Source organism: Cyanistes caeruleus, chromosome 3 (genome assembly GCF_971803275.1).
Source record: "Cyanistes caeruleus chromosome 3, bCyaCae1.hap1.1, whole genome shotgun sequence".
NCBI lineage: Eukaryota > Metazoa > Chordata > Aves > Passeriformes > Paridae > Cyanistes > Cyanistes caeruleus.
In genome coordinates, this window is record NC_141703.1 from 21,044,559 (window position 1) to 21,065,058 (window position 20,500).

General features: G+C 36.8%; 1 long non-coding RNA gene across 7 annotated transcripts; it reads left to right on the forward strand.

The window, feature by feature from the left end:
• Positions 1–1,535: 1,535 nt before the first annotated feature.
• LOC111922795 (uncharacterized) lies at positions 1,536–15,779 on the forward strand. 7 transcript variants are annotated; one of them, XR_015284224.1, is made up of 7 exons: positions 1,536–2,111; positions 3,384–3,548; positions 5,839–6,016; positions 6,818–6,878; positions 7,160–7,321; positions 8,630–8,774; positions 9,229–10,488. It is a non-coding gene; the product is annotated as an uncharacterized LOC111922795 (long non-coding RNA). The 7 variants fall into 7 exon arrangements; XR_015284225.1 differs by lacking the exon at positions 3,384–3,548 and adding an exon at positions 13,112–15,732 and having other exon boundaries at positions 1,539–2,111; positions 9,229–9,402; XR_002860721.2 differs by lacking the exon at positions 3,384–3,548 and having other exon boundaries at positions 1,539–2,111.
• The last annotated feature ends 4,721 nt before the right edge of the window (positions 15,780–20,500 follow it).

The following is a 20,500-nucleotide window of genomic DNA, read 5'->3' on the forward strand; positions in this document are numbered from 1 at the left end:
CAACACTTGAAGTAGAAATAACTGATTGATTTTTAAACTAAAGATAATAACTCTGAAATTAACACCTTGATATAGGATACAATCTGGGACAAAGGCTTCAGTGGCTGGAAGAAAAAAGTCGGAATGGAATTGTACCAATGGTTATTAACACTGCTGCAAAGGAAGTTGACAGCATACATATAACAAACATGTAACAGGAAATTTTATGTCATTATATGTAAGATGAAATTTTCCCTGCTGCAAGGTGTTTAAAGTACAACTGAATGAATGCATTCCTTCTTAGAAAACTTTATAATGCTTATCTGGTAGGAAAATGCAAAACTTTGCATTTTAAGGATCGCTTGACATATGTGTCATATCAAAAGTCCAAAATCCAAATACAATTTCCATTCTTAGCCTGATAATACTCAGCCTAAAGTTAAAAATTTGACTATCATGCATGCAAATTGGCAAAAATATCTAACACAACCTAATTGCCATTTCCATTTCTAATTACAGGTGGCCTGTACAGTTTTTATGTCCAATTGCTATACTCTTTTGGTGTGATTATGAAATTATCTATGCATCAAAATCTCTTTGAAGACACAATAACTTAATGCCATTTCTGGACTACAGCCAGCATTGTACCGTAAGTAGCATGAATGTAGAGCTCATTTTATATCCACAGTAAATAATAATGGCAATATGAGCTAATTTGGGTGGAAAAAAAATATTATTCTTATTTATACTTATATCATCTTGATATCCTTATGGTCACTGAATTTTCTGTAATCTTGTAATTCTGTGAACTTTCCCAAACCTGCAAATGGGAAGAAAGAGAAAAACCCAGGAAGAAAACTAAAACTTTTTGTTCTATAAAGATAATACCTGGACGCCTGAATTGCTTCATATATACTTTCCTATTAATATAACATATCTTTAATATCAAATTATTATTTCAGCAATGTCTGGTACAGTGGCACAGGAACAGTGTGTCCCAGCTGCTGTGTGCAGTGTCCCTTGCAAACATTCTGCTCATAACTGCAGCCTTGGACTTCATGGCAGAGTGTCTGACGTGGCTCCCTATGCATAGTTGGCAGCTACATAATGCACTTATCTCTTGTTTGAGTAACTGCTTCTGTAGACAAAGGGAAAAATTGGAAGAAATATTTGGCTTGGGTCATACTAAAACAAATGAGTCTTCTTACTTCTGAATGAAAATAGTGCAAATATTATAGTTTATATCAAAATAATATCCAATTTTTTAAATTTTTTTTTTCTGCTATTGTTTTAGTTTTTGTTCTCTCAGCTTTGCTCATTGAGACCAGTCTCATGAGCAATATATTTACAAGCACTATACTAAGAAAACAGAGTTTGCAGTGGGGTTGAGCTCAAAGTCTCTTCTGCTTTGCAATACACCTTGTGCCTTCTCAAGTCTCCCTAACACTTTCACTGAGCAAGAATCAGCTGTGGTGGTGCATCTGATCAGTGAATGCAGGGCTAATTGGCAGGTTAATCATTACTGATGGCTTATCTGATGGTGGCTGAATTCCCTCACTTCTCCTTCAGTCTCAACACAATTAATCACACTACTTTTCACACCCTCATCAAGCTGTTAATTTCCTTAGTCTTTAGGAATTTTATTGTGCTTGAGATATCAGCTTAATGTTAAATGTGTGTGAAATCTGCCCATGGCTTAAAAAGGCTACAAAGACGGACTAAAAAGGGATTATTATATAGCCAGTTTAATTTTAGGTAGATTAATTATCCTAGTCATCTTGAAAAGAAAGGACAAGAAATTTTGTTTCCAAATTTCAGGCTGAAAATTTTGTTTAACTTACCTTGTTCAACAGAAATATTCACTAGTTGCCTGATGGCATTAATTATTTTGAAGAAAAATCTGGCTGTTGATTAAATCTGATTTGTCAGATTTAGCTTATATCTTTTCAGCCTCTAGTCTGTTGTAGTTTTTCTTCTGAATATTTTAAAAGAACTCTTAAAATATAATAAGCACAACAGCAGAATCATTTAGAATAGTATTTCATGCCAGCAGAAAGGAATTCCAAGGAAAAAGAATATGACTGATGTAAAGCATGGTTCTTTAGAAGCAGTGACAAATCTCCACCCTTTAGGTAAGTAGGCTTAAGGGCAGTGACTGAAATCTTTCCTCACTCCTGACATTTGAACGTTTTCTAACTCTGGGTACTTTCTAATGTGTGTAGTGTGATGCTTTAAATACACATAAGGTAAGAAATGGGACAAACTAAGGCACACATCCTGTAGGGCAGCAGAAATGGAGCTTGAATTGTCATAGAGCTGCTTTAAGGGCAGTCAGGGTTGACTGGACTGCAATCCTGCCACTTATGACAAAGTTGTGGTGGCTTTTCAGCTGCTTGTGACATGGTGGCTTGTTTCTGATTGCCACTTAAGTGTGGATGGGATGCACATTCTTACTATCACTGTTTCTCCTACCTAGTGTAGGGCAGAAGGGACTATTAAATTTACTGTGAAGCTGAAGAAGGAAGGGAGAGGAAGCTCTCAAGCTCTTGTACTGAGATGGTGGAAACCAACCTGGGTGCCTTGCTTTGGTGCACTGGTTACATTTAATTCTTCTGCAGGCTATGGATTAATATAACTAAACCCTAGAAGAGAAGAGGACCTGTTGATAAATAAGATATTGTTTACTTGGAGGGTTAAGTGAATTAGAAGCACCTTTATATTCCTTCATAGCAAAAAATAAAGCAGAGAGACTAACACACTTAGCATTTGTCTTGTATACTGTATGTTAGATTACCTGAGAAAAGCTAAAAATGAAATATATGGGGACTCATAAATGTCTTCATTGTGAGTTTCATAAATTAGACAGCTAAAGTTCATTTAATCAACTCTGTTTTCATCCCATTCCTCTTATCTAGAACAATATTCCCAGGGCAGAGAGTCATGCACAATATCTGTTTGGCTTGCCATGGACAGCTGGGCAGCCTTAGGCATGCAAGATGCTCATTAATACTTGCTTGCTGCAGGTCTCCCCCGTGTTCACCCATGAACACCTTTTTCTGTTTCTCCTGAACAAAGTACTGTGTTTATATTGAAATTCTCAAAACTCAGTCTCGCAGAAGTGCTCTGAGTGTACAGCTGCTCTCTGCTTCCAACAACTTCTCTGCAGCATGATGCCCACAAGACATTGTTCTGGGAAACACTGAGGACTGATAGCAATTAGAAACCCCTAGATGCCTGTGGTGAGTGCCAGATGTACGTTTACCTTTAGGTACTATCAACCACGTGTAGCTTGAAGTCCTGCTTGCAAAGGGAAAAATCATACAGATTTTCCAGTTCATGAGGAAGCTTGTAAACACTTTTCCATATCCTCCAAAAGCATTTTTGCATTTCTTTGGAATTCAAAGCTCATTAAACAGGAAAATGTAATGAGGAATGCAAGCAGAGGAATCTAGTGAAGTTTCAGGCCATTTTGATAAGAATGTTCACAGATGCTCCAGCGAAGCTATTTACACTGGGAATATCTTTTGGAATCAAGTTCTTCCAAAGAAGATTGAAAATCTCCATTTTAAGTGCAGAAAGACTAACTCACAAGTTGAAATATTTCATACCTTGTGGCCTTTTATCCTCATGCTTTCCAAGAACTTGTTGGTTTATATATGAAATCTTAATAGCTAAATGTCTCAGGACTTTCCTCACATGCTTCCCTCAGCCCTTCAGTTCCCCTTTGCTGGAACCTGGCCTTACTGGACCAGTATGTCTACCTTGTTCTTAGCAACCAATTTAGCTTTTCTCTCCCTTTCTAGTTTCATAAATTCTTTAATTTAATTTATTAAATTTTAGTTCAAAAACTCTAGACTTGCCTTATATCCATTGCTCTTGTCTGTGTGTTTGCACTGTCCTTTATCTGCAAGGCTTGGACAAATGTTATAGACATTTAGGCAGAGCTAAAATGATGGCAGAGAAAAATGTCAATAGGATTTGGGCAGGGTTTACAATGTTTTTTGTCTGAAGTGGTCAAGGGAGCTGGTGTGCAGCTTATGGTGTCCCATAAAGTAAACTATTTAGACACCTGAGGATTTTGCACATCTAAACCTGGAAAAATAGCAGAGTAAGGCTTTAAGTGACTTCTGAGATCATGGGGAGGTTGCTGAGATAAACCACAAAGCCAGATTTAGTGGTGTAGTTCCACCTCCACAACTGATTTAGTGAACACAACTCTAGATATAAAGAAATAGCTACAGCTGATACAATAGTTCTGAAACAAACCCGAAATCAAGATTTTTCTAAGTTGTCTTAAGCCATAAAAATTCATAATAAAAATGAAAATAAATACTTGTTTATGGAGTAAGGATAATAAAACTTACTGTTAGAATTTAAGCTAATACAACAATACATCTGTTAAATATCATGACTGTTCTGTTAGTCTGAGACAGGATTTTTCCAAATCAGTTTTCCATTAAATGTTATTCTTTAGTTTCTACTGTTATCAACTCAAGATTATTTTTTTGTTGTTGTTGTTGATGTTGATGCTCATTTAGAAATGGTGCAAACTGTGTTAGTACTTAGCCAGAAGTTATTTTCCTTCTGGCTGATGGTGTAGCTTCCTACTACTATTCTGAGCATCACTAGAAAGGACTTAATTGTTCAAAATGTAAAAATCTGTGCATATGGCTTTTCCAATATTGTAGCTATAATTCTGTGATCCTGCCTGTAATTCCAAATGTTTGGAGAAACTTCTTTATGTGATGTTATCTCATCAGTCAATCACATTAATGCTCTGCGTATAAATAGTGCCTCCCAAAAGCTAAGATCTCTAAGGTTAGACATGGAAATTTTTCCCTAAAACTGGTTTGTTCTTCACAATATTTGAAATATCAGTGTAAATCAGAAATTTCATCAGCATGCACAGTGGCAACATCTTCAATAAGTTTACTGGTTGCCTTTGTACAGATTTCAAAATAGGTTTCTTATATTTTTAAAGTGCTTTTCGGATGAATGGGAAGAAGGTAAGCAAATGCTCTCAGGAAAATCTGTTCTTTGTTGCATCTAAAACATTCAAAATTTGTCACATTTTCATTCAAGATAAATTTTAAAAAATGATGGAAAACTGGTTTTATCATATAAAAACTGACGGAAATCTTAGTTTTCTAGAAGGCAGTCATGGTCTCCTTAAATGAAAGTGTTTGTTGTAATAATTAAAAACAGATAGAATATGTTAGACTAAAGGATAAATCATAAAATCAACACCATTTTTTTTTGGTGTAGAAGATGGTCTCTTTTGTCATAAGCTACCTCTGATGAAAAACTAAACTGAAAGTGCTGTGGAGTAATTTTCCCACTTTGGGCTTGGGGGTTGGGCATACAGCTCAAGACATCTGAGTGATCTGAGCTGCCACAGAATGTGGAAGAGGCCCATGCAAATAGACACAGTGAGGTCATGATTCCCTCATGGGGCACAGACACATCACAGAAATGACTGATTTCCCAACTGCTGTCCCTTTGGGCCACACAATTGAAACCAGATTCATGGCTACTTACCAAAATTTTACAACCAAAAATAGTTGACTAAATAAATCAGAAAGTTGGGAACAAATGTTCAGAGGCAGAGGAAACTTGATTAGTTTTAACTCTTTTAATGTCAATAAACTGGAAAAATATATCATCAGTCTTAAAAAGAATCTAGAAAAAAAGATTTTCTCCCACTCTTTAAAGAGTCTCCTGTTGCTTGTTGTTTTGTGAAGAGTAGCTGAGACCAGAGCTTTGTAGATAAGTTTTAAGATGCAGTGAAAGTTAGTGTCTTGGGTTCATGGAAACCATCTACAAGGGATTTGTCTGATGCTTTATGTAATTTGTTGACAGGAAAGTTATGAAAGTCCTAGAAGAAAGTGCTCCAACATCAGGAGAGGAATGTTTTTTTATTCTGGATTGGAGACCAATATGGGGAAGGATGTGGAGGGAGTGCTTCAAAGACAGCAATTCTAAGAAGTCTCTTTGAAGCTTAAAATGAGAAATATGCTCCCCTGCTCCTTGTCTGCTGGTGAGAAAAAAAAAGTTTCAGCACTACCATATATTCTTAAAATAAAAACTTGTTCCCTTGACAATTCCAAGCATCATTTATAGCACATTCTTTTTGACTCCACTGAGGATGCTTGTCTGATAAGGATATTCTATAAATTAAAAATATATATTATATTCAAGTTCAAAAAATAATTTAAGATTTTCGTACTGATGTAATGAAATTAAAAAAATAAAAATTCCAGGAAAAATCAAAAAACAGTAAAAATATTGGTAACTATTATAACTGTCATCTTGTCCATATTGAAAAAATATATTTCTAGGAAAATAAAACAGGTTAAAAAAGTAGCATAATAAATTCACACATTTGCTATTAGTTTGAAGATTAATTGTTAAATTGGCTTGTAAAACAGAAAGGGTGTTTTAATACAATGAGTAAATATTTTAATATACTGAAATGTTTTGAAATAGATTTTGTCATTAGAAAAAGACAATGGGAGCATTAAGTTAGAATTCATAGTTTGTTGGAAAAGAAAGTTTTATGTCTAAGTAAATTGTTTCTGCTTATTTATTACACTGTGACACCATTTCTTTTAGCCATTTTATGTTTTATTTTATCCTTCATTTTTTGTGTTGAGCTCACTGAGGATTCACAAAAAAATCATGACACATTTTGAAAATTGGACTTGAACCCAGGATATACTTATTCCTCATTAAAGATGAAGAAATCATTAATGTGTCAGCTGTCTTTTGATTTCATATGGTTTTGTAGTTTAGCTACCTAGGTCTTGTACATGCTCACTTGAAAAAAACAATTTTTCAGAAATTCAGTCTTGAGAAATGGGATCAGCTGATGAAATAAAATATGTCTATGACCACAGCAGGTTAGTATATGGTAGGAGGAGATAAAAGTTTATGTAACAATCATATATTTATTGAAGTTTCTTTTCCATAATTGTGGTGTTGTTGTGGCTTTACATCTGATGCTTTTGTGGGTTAACACGAGTCCTTGCATACATGAATATGGAGGTGGCACTTACCAAGAGTAAAAGGACACTTATGTTTTAAAAACTTGTGGAGACACTGCTTTAACTACTTCACTTTAACCACATATTCTAAGCTGCATAAGCAACCAAAATAATGGGCTGGTTTTCAAATGTTGCAGAGATTCCATGGCAATCAGCATATTAGCTTGCAAACAATTCCTTTTAAAGTTGTGAGGGGAATTTCACTCAGCAATGCCCAGATCTGCAGTTATAAATCCAAATTACCATGTGAATAGAGAATTCAAGAAATTACCATGTTCCATCTGATCTCTCTCAAAAAGGTAAGAAAATTAAAATTGCCAAAGAAATATCTAACATAATTACATTAACTTAACATAAACACTAATTCTTCTGAATATATCAGAAATTTCTGAACTGAAATCCATACTTTCCTCTAATCTGTGGCTCTGTCAGTCAGGAATTTTGGACTAAGTTTGCTCCTATTAAGTCCATTGGTAACTGGGGATAATTAGGACATCAGCTGTAAACCAGAAAATTAATATGTTAAAAGTATATATTAAAAGAATTTTGTACCTCTTCAGGCATATACTAACATCCATTTAAGTAAAGCTATTTTTTTTCCAGTTCCCAAGTGTTAGATATGATCTGGGTAGTTAGGCTTGGAGCTCCTTGTAGATATAATTGGCAGCACCCTTAGAAATTACTTAGAATCCCCAAAGAGAGAAAGATCCGTGTATGTATCAAATGCCGGTATAATTAACCTGAGAAAGCCATGCACACTTGAATGACTGGCTCTTACATGAGGATATACTGAACTGTGGGGAAATATCTAAGGGTAAAACTATAAAATAGATTAAAATAAATATTTAATTGTATTTTTAATTAATATTAAATTATAGTATTCATACCTTTTTTTCAAAAGTAGAACAAAAAAAAATTTGATGTATTTTAATTTGAAAAGGCCCATGCAGCCTTCAATAAAAGGAGCTGAGTTTAAAACAAAGATTCCTTTGCTCCTGACCCCTTTTACCTTAGAAGAAGAAAAACCCCAATTTTTCAACTTACATCTGGTACCAGTGCTTCATTAGCAGTAAGTCCCTATGTACTAAACAAAAATTTTCTCAAACTTTTTGAAATTATTTAATTTTGGGACAATAATGATGATAAATAAATGTTGGAGAAGCCCTCAGTATCTGTATGCCTTTTGTTATGGGCCATTTCTGTCATCCAGAATGGATGTATGTGTGGGAAGCTACACAAAATCACTAAATAGAATGAACAAAATAAGGATATTGCATTTGGGGGGCACTTGGAACATGAAATAATTTGGAAGGATGTTTCTGGAGCTTCTACTTGAGTTCCTAATCCCATCCACTCCACACCAAGGTTAGTTCTGTTTGCTTTCTGTCCATTCTAGCACTGGTTGAATAGCTTTCCATTGGAGGGAAAAAATGAAAAAAAAAAATGTTCTAGGTTGGGAGACTGTGCAGTTTTGCAGCTATGGTAGTCCTTGGAAGAGACAGAAATAGAACCCTCCCTAGTGGGACAGCATCTCCCATCTCCTGAGGGACTATTTTGGTCATTTGACTTCTATTGAAAAACCACTCGTGCCATATCTTACTTTTCAGCCTTCTCTGAGCAGTCCCAACACAGTGTTTATCAGTCTTTAAAAATTATATGAAGATTTATTTATATGGTTAGTGTGGGAAAACAGGCATGATGGATCACTGACTAAATTTGAGGATGCTTTTCAGCTTCTAAATCCTCTCTCAGGTAAGCTCTCAATGTGCTGGCTTCCATTTCCCATATCCTCTACACCTAAGACACAATAACAATTCCTACCGCAACAATATTTTATATGTCTGAAACTATTTGGATCTGAAATTTTCCAGAACTGAGTTCTGGGAAACAGAAAGTTTTGTCTAAGATTTGGAATAAAGACAGATGAACAGTGTGCAAAAATATTTGCTTGATAAATTATGGAAGTGTTCCTGTAACTTGGAATTATGAGAGCAAGGAAAGTGCTTTCAGTGAGATATATTCAAATTATGGCTTTACATCATAAGCTGGGCATGGTTAGTTTGCCTCACTGGATTTTAGCTTAGCACCTGAGGTGTTTCAATGAGCAAGGCTGCACTGGGCACTCATGATTGATATAGATGTTGAATAAAAAATATTGCCAGTGGTGTACATGAGTTATCTGCAACACTGCTTTCATTCCCTGCAGCTGCTCTTAAATGTTCACGGTTGTGAAGTCTCACAGTTTTACAGTCATAAGAGAGACTTTCCTGCAGATGGTCCTGATCCAAAGAAGACCATAGCCTGGTGACTCTGAGGTCGAGATACACGTGGTCTAATTCCAGATGCCTGCAATGAGATTCGTATGAGTCATTGGAATGAGGTAAATCCCACCCTGCAAATGCTTCTTCCATTCTGTTGACTATAAATGCTGTCTAACATAAATTGGTTCAGTGATGAATATTTACTTTTCATTGATGAGTTCAGTGTATTTTCATCAAGGACAAATGTCTGCTACAAATGTACTCACGTTTGTTTTCTGCAAAACAATGGAAAATATCATGTGCAATAGAAGTTTGTGTGATGTGGATGTCCTATAAGCTGTGACCAAACAGAATGGGATGGTCTCATCACAATGATAACCTTCTTGTAAGGGGAAATTATTTTTTTTTTCTTACTAGAGTAAAATGGAAGTAATCTTGCAAAGGTCAATAGAGGGAAATGGTTGATATTAATCCTATGATGCCAAAAGTCTATGATTTCTCAAATAGTCTGCTTTTAGCAAACTATTAATACAACTGTATACATTTACAGTGTAAGGGAATTTTGAATTTTGGTTAATCGTGTATTAGTTTAATTTAGAGTCATATTATTTATACCATTTTTCCCTAGGTCTTCAAAAGATTTAAAGTCTAATTCATATAGTTCTCAATGCCTTTGAGGATCTAGAATTTGATAGATGTATTTATTTTGACTGTTCCTTTCAACCATCACGTTCACTAGTCAATTAATAGATAAGTCACCATGTTCCTATTATGTTTATACAGATACCCAGCTCTGAAAAACAAAGGGAAATGCATTCTAGTGTTGCAAAACCCAGTTAAGGAAAAGGAAAATTAGAATCAGTTGTTTTCTTTTCTACATTCCTCCCAGATTATTGTCTCTGGTGTGTTTGTTACAACCACATTAAAAATAGTTAAAATGGCATATAACCCAAAAGCTCTCGATTTATAATTGACTTTTAGGAAACAAGATTTTGAGAAAATGGAAAGAGTCTAATCAAGAGAATCAGAAAAAATATGTCTTGATTTTAAGAAGTTTTAGAAAATATAGTAATAGGAAACTGATAAAATTTGGAAGTCGCATGGATGGTTCAGAGTCTGAAAAAGTTTAGAATAAATAACAATTAATAGTAGCTACTGCATGTAAATGTTACATTATGAAAATAAAGGCTGCATTTCAGAATGCTTTCAAGCCTATAAAACCCCTTAGCTACACAGACATCTTCCAAGAGAAGAAGACAATACAGAGTGTGTCAATGAGGAGTGATGGACAAGAACATAAATCTGCAAACCACAGACGCCACAGTGCAACCCGGCCATGAATGAATTTACCCAGCTGGCAGAAAGCAAAAGTTTAGATCAAGACCAAAAGTGCCAAGCACAATTATTTTGTTTCAAATACATAGTTCCAGACCTGATGCTGTCCCCAAACTCTTCCCAGATGTTCTAACCTAAGTGAAATATTTCATTGTGGAGTCATGCTGTGAGTCCTCAGTGGCTTTTTTATTTGAGGTTCCAGGAGGAAAGATGAATTCCAGCAGCCTGGAAGGGTACAACTGGAGAGGCAGATGAGGCACTGAGCTGCTCCAGGACTTTCCAGTTTAGATTTCACTGAAACAAATACAAATTTTAGGGAAAGCTAATAACAGTTAAGGATCCATTCACACTGAACATATTTCCAAAACTACTTAAAATACGTTACTCCCATCCATTTAACTGACATTTTTCTTGTAAGGAGACAGCTAATGGGTGAGTTATTAAATACTCATTATTTAATACTTCTCTGGTACATATATGGTCCAAATACCCCACACAATAACGCAAAAATGTGTGTTAAAATACAGTCCACCTGTACCTTTATCACATCTGATCCAAAGAATGGCAGATCTTTCCCAGTGACGAATAATTATTAAACCAGTGCGACGTATCCTTCAATTAAATAAGCACACTTAATTTCAGGTAGTCCTCCTGCAACACCTTTATGATGATCATATTTAAATAAGATTAAAATCTTTCCAGCATAAATATAGTCTGTCTAAAATTCTACAGTTCACAAACTTGTAATAAAACAATGCTTTCAAATGTATCTAAACTCTTAGTAGGGAGGAGAAAGGAAAGGATCTCAAGTTTAAATTGAAATTTATAGACTTGTTTATATATATATCTATCAGAAATAGTCTGTATTAAGTATTTCTACACCATCTATCTCAGCTGCTGTTTTGGGTGGCCACATGGAACACTGGTGGCTGTTACTGGAAATCATGTCCTGAGCATATTCCCCTTCACCACTGTGCAAGGAATATGCATGAAAGCAAAATGATGACTAATGTATAGAAATATCTGCAGGTTTTCAGTGAGATCCAGACTTATGGGCCCTCAAAAATGTTTGGACTGAATTTCAGTTAATAATTTTGGGGTTGCTTCTTTTCCACAGTGAACTGTCCAAATAAAGAGGGCTTTTTTTTCATGTAGAACCGGATCTCAAGGTTTTTAGAAAGAAACAGAAAGATAAGCTAAGATAGACAGAAAATCTTGTTATTTGGCTAATCTACAGAACTTCAGAAACTTCATCAACTATTTGTTTAACGCAACACCTGTGTTCAAATGTTTTTTGTAAAATATATTCCCAAGTATAGGGTTATGAATTATTAAAAGTATTGTCAAGGGTGACATATTGTCTTGTATTCTCAAGATTGGGATATATAGATTAACCTGAATCAGAATGTTTATATATACACATAGTTTGAAAAATATATACACCTAAGTTTGGAAAAATAATATACCACTTATGGGAAAAATAACACAATGGGAAAACTTTTTCAAAATAGATATGTTTTCTTCTGTTGTGGGCAAAGAAAATGAACACAATCATTGCAAGTAGTGCTGGTTTGAGATTTTAAGAGCAGCCACTACCATTAGGGTAGGGAATGTCAACCAATCACTACATGTATGTCAAATGACATGGCAAATTACATGGCAGTGAGGGTTGCCAAACACTAATGTTTTGTTATTAAACTAAAGAGGAAAAACTCTGTGGATATGGTGGACTGCATTTTTGCTAACTAGTGACTTAAAAAAAATCTGAGATTTCAGCAAGGCTTTTGATACTGTCTCTCACAATGTCCTCATAGGCAAACTCAGGAAGTCCGGAGTGGATGAGTGGATAATGAGGTGGATTAAGAATTGACTGATTGGCAGATCCCAGAGGATTGTAATCAGTGGGGACCTGTCACTTGTTCCCCAGGGTTCACTACTGGGCCCAGTGTGGGATGACTTATTCATTGATGACTTGGATGAAGGGGAGATGCCTCTTCCACACGTTCAGTAGACACAAATCTCTGAGAGGTGGCCAATACCCCCGAGCGCTGTGCAGCCCTTCAGATGGACCTCAGCAGGGTGGAGAGATGGGCAGGGAAGAACTGCCTGAAGTTCAGCAAAGGCAAATGCAGAATCCTGCAGAGGGGAAGAACAGCCCTCTACACCAATTATACACTGGGGGCTCACCTGCTTGAGAGCAGCTCTATGAGAATGATCTGGGGTTGCTGGTGGACAACCATCTGTTGTCCATGAGCCATGAAGCCGTGAGCCAGCCGTCTGCCCTGGTGGCCAAGAAGGCCAGTGGGATCCTGTGGGGCATTAGGAAGAGCATTGCCAGCAGGGAGGTGATCCTGCCCCTCTGCTCAGCCCTGCTGAGGCACATCTGGAGTGCTGTGGGCAGTTCTGAGCTCCTGAGGCAAGGGAGAGCTCCTGGAGCTGGTCCAGAGGAGGGCAACAAAAATGATTGGGGGATTGGAGCATCTCTCTTTTCAGGAAAACCTGAGGGACCAGTGCCTCTACAGCCCTGAGAAGAGGTGACTGAGATAGAACCTCTTCAATGTCTATAACATCTGAAGGAAGTGTGTCAAGAGGATGGAGCCAGGCTCTGCTTGGTGATCCAATACTGGTGGTGACAAGCAAAAGGACAAGAGGCAATGGGTGGAAACTGATGCACCAGAACACAAGGAAGAACTTCTTTCTTGTGTGGGCAGCTGAGCACTGGAACAGGTCTCCCAGAGAGGGTGTGGACTCTCCCTCACTGGAGATATTGAAGAACCACCTGGCTGCAATCCTGTGCCATGTGTTCTGAGATGACTTTGCTTGATCAGAGAGGTTGGACCAGATGGCCCCATGATGTGATCTCTTCCATCATGACTTATTTTGTGATTCTGTGAGACCATAGGAGATTCAAACAGCTACAACATTCATTCTTTTACTGTGCTGCAGACACCTGTGGGGACAGGGTGGGGGCGTGTTATGAGGAAGATTTCTAAACTGGGGTAAATAGGAGTATTTCCAGAGTTCTGGGTTTCAATGGACACATAAGTGCATTTTGACTGTCTACCAGGATGAGGCCATGGTGTGTCCCCTTTTCTTTGGCACTCTTCTGTAAGAAGACCTGAGTATGCAGTCTTGTGAGTTGTGAGGTGACACCATGTTAGATCCTAGTCTGAACAGCCTTGTGCAAAGACAAGAAAATAACTATGACTAGGAACTGACTTTGTGTAGTTGAGGCTGAGTTATCAATACTAGCCTTTATTTAAAGGAATTAAGGACTTTTTAAAGGCCCCTACTAGGCTGAGAGCCTGATGTAATGATGTAGCCTGATGGTCATCAGGTTCCAGGTTCTGATCTGGGCTTTGATGCTCATGGCATCTGCAGTCGTGGGCAAGTTGTTTCTGTGCTCTGTGTTTCTGCTTTCATTCCCCCCACCGCCCCCCTTCCTCCTCCTTCTCCTCCTCCTCCTCCTCCTCTTCACAGGGAGGTTATGCAAATTCATTAGTAACTGTTTGTGAAGGGCTTTGAAGTAGAAAATCACTCCATAATTGCTAAGTATTATTTAATAGCTCTTTTATAGTAGGCATTTCCTTCTGAATTGCCCTTTTTGATGTTTCATTAAAATGACATCATGCTCACTTGCAAATTACAGTGGTAGGTCATGTGCTTGCCAGTATAATGAAGCATGAAGAATATAGACATGCCTCCCCCTAAATAAATTAATTTGCAAAAATTATCACTGCTAGGCCAGACTGTAGGTCTCTACTTTCTCACATCCATGACTCTAGTCACATACTGGCTCTCCCTTATTTTTATTGATTATTGTAACATTAATTTGAAACTACTCTTTTCATCATACCATCCAGGATATTTTTCTGTTTCAGATGAAATATTGGTCTATTTGTGATCTGTGAGTTAAATACCAGAGCTTAAAACAGGATGATCATGTGCAGTAACTGCACTCTTAGCAAGACCAACAAAAAAAGAAGGAGAAAACCACAAGAAAGTAAAAATAAAGTTGTCCTATTTGGTCCTTATGCTGTAGTTTTATGAAGGTGAGCGTGGGAGTGCTGTGCAGGGACCACCTTAGAGTTCTGCTCCAGTGTATTTCATGTTTTGGACTCTAGGGCTGTGTCTGAACTGCTGGGTGAGAGAGCCTCAGGCTCTTATTTCCCAGATATAACCCATCCAGGAAGCTGCAAGTTCCTCTATGCTCACCTGAAGGAGCACCTATGTTGATAGGCAGGGCTCTGGTGAAGTTACCCAGTGACAGGATGAATATCTGGGAGCTGGGACTTCGGAGAGCACCATTTATCCCACAGCTAGAACTAGAACTCCACAGGCACTGCAAGATAGACAGGCCTTTCCAGATTTTAGAAAGAAATAAGATTTTTTTCTGAATTACCATCATGGCTCTGCTATTTCAATTTAATGTTTATTTCAGGATATTCAACCTGAGCTAGCAGTTTAAAAAAGTGGATATTGTTTTTAGTTCATTTCTCTGTAAAACATCATTATTATCTTAGGATAATAACAGAATTGGCTATTATGAAGTAAAAAACACTTATTTGACTCATAAAAATAGTCATTTGGCCTGTTACTTTACTGCCATTTGGAATGATTTTTGGCTTATGAGTAGGTAACGTCTTCAATTATTTCTTTACAAACATGATTTTCTATCAATAGCTACAAAACAAATATATCTTTCAGAAAAACTATACAGAAATAAAGCATGGGCTTTTCCATACTTTTCCTAGATTTTTTTTTTTAATATTTTTTCAGTATAAGGATTATATGTAGTGGGAGAAAAAATAACCATCGGTGTCTGTATTCTCAAATAAAAGGAACATAACAGGGAAATAACTTTACTTTGGATGAAAAGGCACATACTAGGGACTTGCATTCCCCAAATGAAAACTGATATTCAGGAGAGATAGCAAAACTTAATGTTCTGGAGAGCAGAACATGCTGTTAAGTGTCTATGGCACCAGTGCAGTGGGAAAATGTCTGGATACGGTGTTTGCCAAATAACTGTTTCTTGTGAAGGAGTAGCTCCAAAGTCATATCCTACTGTTTTGGCACATTGAGTGATCCAATAAATGAAGACAGACTCTGAACCTGGCCTTGATGTATCCTATGTAATTAAAGAAGAGATCTTAAAGAATATTTCCCTGGTGAATTAGAATTTTTATTTTTTTTAATTTTCAGTGTTGCAGTGTACCATTCTTGGTATCCCCAGCCAGTCTAGCTTTTTGTGGGTTTATTTGTTTTGTTTTGTTTTGGAGTTTTTTTGTGTGTTTTTTAAAATGGAATCCCACTGAAAACCATACAAAAATGGATGAAACTATGAAGCTGAAAAACCTGACATGGAAATTTTTATTTGATTTCCTGAGCTGTAAAAAAGAAAGGCAGATGAGCATAAAAACAATAAACATATTAACATAATAGATTCAGATAATCATTCACATTCAGTTGCTACAATTAACTTTTGCTCCCTCAAATCACAAAGGTGAGTTTTATATTACCCTCTTAGCAGGGGGGGGAAAACAACAGCAGTGAAAGAGAAGGAAGCAGCTCCTAGTGTTCAAATTAAAACCTTTCATCCTTAGATGCTTCAACTTGGCTGACCAATTTTCTTGTTCTGAGGAAAAGAACATATGACTCCTGTTTGGAAATGAGTTTCCTTCCTATGATTTATCTCCTCTACAGCCAAAGAGAACTCTCTCTGCAGGCTGCTGGCAGTGGTGTCATCCAGGGCCCTCACAAGCCTAAGGCTTCATTTGTCAGTCAGAAATAGGAATCCACCAGATAAATCAGTTGTACAGCCCTAGTTTTCCTGTGTTACTAAATTTGTGACAAATGTGAAATATTTTAATTTAGAAAAGGCAAATGAAAATTTCATGTCTACCCTGTTTAGAGCTGACAATTTGTTCGGCACGTGATTCTTCCTGTATAAAATAAAGAGAAAGCTCTATTTTCACATTAGTATGTCTTACCTAGTCTTCACATAGCAAGAGAGATTATGTCTTTATTTCTGTGCAAGTTTATTAAACATTTTCCTTCTGAATAGCTGTTGCAGAATAATTCTTGAGAATACTGATATTGACTCTTTTAAAGTTTGTTTGTTATGGATATTAGAATCCAAAGACTGCTTTGCATCTTAATGAAATGCCCATATTCTACACAGCCCCCAGCCCATCACTTATTTGAAATTATATTTCAGGTCACGCTCAGTTTAAAAATTAATCAAAAAGAAATTAGTCCCACAAGGATATAGCTGTGAACTGTAATTTTGACTGACAGTGGGATAAAAGACTGTGGATTTGATCAAATCACTTTTAAATGCATTTCATATACGTAAAATTTTTAAACTTGCCACAAGCATGCATTTAAATTGATCTTGGCAGACATCTATTAATTTGTGTAATTCAGGAGCACTATAGGAAAAAAAAAGAATTACTTTGAGATACCTGTCACTAAGTATTGTTTCATTAAAACTGTACCTGCTATTCTGAAAAAAGCAAAGCTACCCCAAACTCCAATCCAAATAAAAAAAAAACAAACACAAACGCTCTCCTGTTTTATGACTGATGGAATGATTTGCTAGTCTTTCAAAGGTCTGAGAAGTCATGGAAGTGAATCTGTGATATATCTACAGTATTCCTAATGATACAGGAGACTGAACAACCAGAAAAACATCAATACATAACAAGATTACATGAAGAGAACCAAAAATTTCCAGTGTGCAGTTTGTAGATCATCAAAATAGTTCAAATGTTGAATGTGACAAACATTGCAATGGGCAGAATCTGAAGGAAATTGCAGTGTTGAATTGGGCCTTACTGAACCATCAGAGTCACTTTGGCAGTCTAGACTCAGGCATTTGAAACATGGGGAAAAGGAAGCTGGAATTAAAATACAAACCCCTCCTGATGCTCACAACCAGGGAATGACAATTTGTTCTGCATTACTGATTCACTTCTGCTAAAGTGATGATACATCCAGGTGATACTTTGGCCTTCTAAATTTATCATTTGGGGAACGAGGATAGGAACTAAATGTGTTCCTCCAAGGCTTCCTTTTCTTTCTTTCAAAGGTGAGGTCACTAAGGTGAAGAACACAAAAATCAGCAACTCCTTAGAAGAGTTATAGACACAGTACTTGGACTGTCTTTTAAGGTTTTGTCCTATTGCTTTGCTTTGTCATCCATCTCCTTCTGCAACAGAATCTGCATTAAAATAGCTCCAATCCAGGCCTGAGGATGTCTCAAGGATGCTCCAGCAGCCTGAGGGTTTAGGGCAGGAGATCTGCTTTAACTAAACAACTGCAGTGAAGAGTCAGGTTTATATATTCAAAAGTCAGTTTTGACACTGACTTTTAACTATGATCAGGTTTTTCTTTTAGGGATACTGGCAGGACTGATGGAGGAAAAGTCTTTCTCATTTCAACTGCAAGAATCTACAATGTGAGCACGTAAAAATAAGAGCTTAAATGAAATTGATAGTGAAGAAGCAGCATGTGAGTACTTTACACTAGGACATTAGTATTTTTTCTGGAAGCTATCAGCCAATGGCTAGAGGGAGTTTTACAAACTTAGTTAAAGCATAGCACAATTAATCATCTTTCCACAGTCTGTTTTGCCTGAGACTAACAGATGTATTAAGCAATAGATGGAAATGTAAAAATGCACTAAGCTAAATTTCCTAACTAGAATGTAACTGTAAATGTTAGAAATGTTTATAATGCTATTTGGCTTTCTGGGGTAATAAGCTTTCTTAAAAAAATTGAAAGGGACCCATCAGGATTTCTGAGTCCAGCTCCTGGCCCTGCACACAATAAGAACAGGCCCTTGCTCAGGACAGGAATCACACCATTTACCTGAGAGCACTGGAACTCTGTCAGGCTTGGTTTTGTGACTGTTTCCCTGGCAGCCTGTTCCAGTGCTCAGCCACATACTGCGTAAAAAATTTTTCCTGATATCCAACCTAAATGTCCCCTGACTCAGCCTCAGGCCATTTCCTTAAGTCCTGTCACGGGTCACCAGAGTGATGAGATTGGTACCTGCTCCTCCACTGGCCTTTGTGAGGATGTTGAAGACCTCAATGAGGTCTCCCCTCAGTCTCCACTTCTCCCAGATGAACAGACCAAGTGACATCAGCAGCTCCTCAGGAAATAAAGATCAGAAAATTAAATCAGAAAAAAGAAAAATTGAGGCTGTCAAAATCTTGGATAGGAGATGGGTGACTGAATTACATATTGACTTTTTATTATAAAAAGTTTCAGAAAAGAAAACGAAATGTCCTATGCAGACAAATCACAGAATGTGCCATTTCTGCAGCCATCTGCTGTAAGGATATGACTGTCCAGCTGTGCTATGTTGTAAGAAGTGAGAAAAATGACCACTCAGACAGGACCTGCAAAGAAGAAAAAATCCCTTGACAAGCCTGAAATCTTGTTTCACACCTCCCTCACCACAGGGGTTTTCTGTTCCACCATACCATTTATTAAACTCACATCCCAGGCCAAACCTATGCTGTAAAGTGTGGTGATTTGTGGAAAGCAAACCTAAGTTGCAGTTATCACAAGGCACAAGGGAAAACAGATTAAGTAATGGACTGCAAGCAAAGAGTTTTTCCTAATTCTAAAGTTTATCACAGATTCTGGAATTGTCCCCAGTATATAAAAATATAAATGCTGATTTTCAAAACAATAAAAATAACAGCATCAAAATTTCTTTAAACCAAACTTTCCAAAGTTGATTAAAAATGTGCTTAGGCAGAATACCAGTAATTCTTATATTGTAATTGTTTATGGTTACTCTTTTTACCCTCATTTGTAAATACAGTGCTTTGTTAACAAAGTGAATAAAATAATTTCTCCATGAGAGTGATGCCAGCAGTACAGGGACTATAATGGGGAGTAGCCTTAGACATCAGACCCTTAACAGCTGTTTACCAGAATCAGAAAAATAAAGCTTCTTAGACTTGATATCACTAAAGTGCAGAAAATGTGAATAAACCATCCCTTTCCAGGACCCCTTGCAAGTAGTCAAATAATATTAAAGATAAATAATCAGAAAAAAAAAAAGAGAACATCATTAATTTTTGACTGAAAATTGTACAAATACTTAAAAGACACCTTAATAGAAAATCATTATCAAGAAACATGTAACCTGTGAGAATAAAGAACAATTCCTTTTTTAGAATCTACACCACATCAGGAAAGGAAATTGCTGGAAGGTGCTGAATCAAGCTCCTGTCAGTACCTTGGAGGCTTTCTGTTAAAACTTCCTTTTCATTGTCAAATTCAAATGGAAAAAATAAAAAGGAAATAACCCCTCTAAGCCAAGCCAACAAACAATAAAAAAACAAAAACAAACACAAGCATTGGGATTAGACTTTGAGTTAGGCTACCTAGAGAGGAGAGATTAATTCAGTGGCCATCAGGGAGCTGCAGATCAAATCCCACAGGACTCCTAATTAACCAGAAATCTTCTAAAGAGTGTACATGGTAAGAAAATGAGAAAAGCAGAAAAAGGTCATAAGCAGAAAAGAGAGGAAGGTCACTAAAGGGTTAATCTTACAAGCAGGAAGAGTTTGTAAGCAATTTATAGTGCTACAACTTTTCATTTTATTGCTTTGGAAACAGTGTGATTATTTTCTCTAATGTTAAGATATAAGGAGTAGGTTGAAATGTTCTGAGCTGTATGTCCCCATACAGCTAAGCACTGTTCATAAATATGGGGGATCCATGCTTGCTGAATAGGAACAAGGTAATTATGGCAGTCATCCAAGAGCAAATGAAAGGATTGGGATATGGTTTTTAAGGGTTTGCATTTGAAATAGTTGGTTTCCAGCTCTCTGTTAAACAAAAGGGAGAGAGAAC